Genomic DNA, 2,942 nt, shown 5'->3' on the forward strand with positions numbered 1-2,942 from the left:
ACAAGATTTTGTGTATGTGAGTGTGAAGGGAGAATTCTGCTGTTGCTAAATATGTTATGCATTCAAATGTAGACAATCCTTTATAACTTATTCTTCACTTTACAAAAAGCTAGGGACAGTAGATCCCTGAGTGTCTTAAAACTTCTTTGGAAGGGAAACTGATATGATTCTAAAGGTTTCTGTCACAAGCAAGACATAAAGAGTGGGCCTCTGACATAGCAGGGTAAGACATAAAATGCACCTGTCTACTAGAACTGTTTGACTGTTTTGTTCTCAATGAGCATGCCAATAAAAGGATAATAGAAATGAAGATTGCTAAAACTCATTCACATTGATAATAAATCTAAGCTTGCCACTAAAAAAGAAACCTGGCTAATGCCATAGGAATTTAAATGTTTTTAAATCGAAACTGTACCTGCAATATTTTATTTTTCTCCCACACTCTCAACTGTCTCTATTAGGAGTTTGTGATTGTCAACATTACCATGGCAACCTGTTTGTGAGGGGCTGCAAAAGATACACCTCAGGCTACCTTAGAGGTATTCACCAGTAATGTTCATCTTTGACTAAATGGATGAAGCTCAAACTTTTCATGTAACCAACAATCTATACCAAAGGACTTGATTTTTTTTATTCCTTTCTTTTAACAGGTTATCAGATAATTAAGAAATCCACTGCATTCTTAATATGAACTGAATTCTGGTAAGATTTCACATTTGTAATCAAAACATGGTAAAAACCCATCAATAGAGAACAGTTTGCTGATCATATTATCATAATTGTTGATTGAGTGATAGATGACATTAACAGTCTAAACACAGATTTTCTTCTCTTTTTAAATATTCACTCTTAATTCTAACTTGTGGCCTTACCTCATGAATTTTGAAGTCACTAATTTGGAATTTGTGATTCAAATTCAATCAGAACGTATTGAGAGCCTACCAGGTGCCTTCCCATGCATCTTTCATCTAATTCTCTAGGCTACATAACCATCCTAGGAAGTATGTATTATTCCATCTATTTTGCAGATGAGTAAACAGAAACTCAAACAGGTTAAATAACTTGCCCAAGGTCACCCAATAAGAATAGGGCAAAGATAATAGTCAAATAATAGTGTGCTCCTGATATTTTCAAGGCCAATGGATATAGACCATTACTCAGCCATATTGCCTTCATAGATTATTGACTATAACTAGCACAGGAGGTAGAGAAGATATTTAAATAAGTGAGGCAGTTATTTCCAAGTCTCTCAAGCTGTTTAGCATATAACATCTATATGAATTTGATGTTACAAATAACCCTGTCATTTATTCAAGTATTCCCAAGATTTCTTCCAGAAAATATTTGGTTTATCGGAGAAATTATTTGATAAGAAAATTCTGCTGCATCTTCTCCATCCCTCTATCCTACCCTAGGCTTTGGGAGGTCTTTCTGAACTTACAAGGCTTCCTTGTTCTTGTTCTTCCTAATAGCTTCAGCCAATGGTAACACTGTAGGAGACCAGTCAGTCAATCCTGGCTCTCTTCCTGCAAGCTGGCAGCAGATGCATGTCTCTAACAAACACCAAGCTCCTGCCAGTCTGTTTTATCCTGGAGCTACAGTTCTCCCTCAGATTGCCTTCAGGCCAAAGGTGCTTTCGTTTGCTGAAAAACCAGGGTCATTCACTGGCTTTACTTGTTCCTTTCAACCCTCCTGACTTTTACCATCTCTTCACAGAACTTTCTGCTATCTAGGCTTTCAATGTAGGAGCTAAGATTATGGAATGAAGACTTTGGTCTTTTCTTTTTCTTTATTCTACATTGATAAATTTTAGCTGTGTATGTTTATGGGAAATGTGGTGATGCTATCTAGGTATTTCAATATAATGTCATGTTATGTTTTTTAATATAATGTGAAAAACCAAAGCAAGCCAACCAATTCATTCATCACTGTAAATAGTTGACATGTTTTGAGATAACACAAAAGATACACCCACCCAATGACTTCAAAATATATACAGTACTTGCCAGGAGCTGGTGGCTTGTGACTGCAATCCAACTTTCTCAAGCAGAGATCTGAGTATCATGGTTCAAAACTAGCCCAGACACGGCTGGGGATATGGACTAGTGGCAAGAGTGCTTGCCTCGTATACATGAGGCCCTGGGTTCAATTCCCCAGCACCACATATACAGAAAACGACCAGAAGTGGTGCTGTGGCTCAAGTGGCAGAGTGCTAGCCTTGAGCAAAAAGAAGCCAGGGACAGTGCTCAGGCCCTGAGTTCAAGGCCCAGGACTGGCAAAAAAAAAAAAAAAAAAAAAAACTAGCCCAGACAGAAAAGGCTGTGAGATCCTTATCTGCAATTAACCACCAAAACGCCAGTAGAGGTGTGGCTCAAGTGGCAGAAAAAAAAAAGCGAAGTCCCAGAAATGAAATAGATCTTCCTCTTCCTAGGTAGCTATGGCTCTGTATCCTTTGCTATGGTCTCTCTTTTTTTTTTCTGGTCTGTCCTGGGCCTTGGACTCAGGGCCTGAGCACTGTCCCTGGCTTCTTTTTGCTCAAGGCTAGCACTCTGCCACTTGAGCCACAGCACCACTTCTGGTCGTTTTCTGTATATGTGGTGCTGGGGAATTGAACCCAGGGCCTCATGTATACGAGGCAAGCACTCTTGCCACTAGGCCATATCCCCAGTCCCTTGCTATCGTCTTTTTATCAACCCAGCCCCTAAGAACTGCGATTCTACTCTCTGCTTACAGGTCCAGGCATTTTTGGGTTCTACATACAAGTCAGAACAAGCTTGATGTGTCTGTCTCTGTTTGGCTTATTTCCCATAGCATAATATTTTTCATTTCCATCCATGTTGCATTATTGTCTCGAAGCTTTTACTTTTGAGATAATCTCATTTGTTCATTTTTAATTTTCTTTGTGCTTTTAGAGTCATCACCAAGAAATTATTACCCACAAT

The sequence above is a fragment of the Perognathus longimembris genome, chromosome 10, assembly GCF_023159225.1.
Source record: "Perognathus longimembris pacificus isolate PPM17 chromosome 10, ASM2315922v1, whole genome shotgun sequence".
Classification (NCBI taxonomy): Eukaryota; Metazoa; Chordata; class Mammalia; order Rodentia; family Heteromyidae; genus Perognathus; species Perognathus longimembris.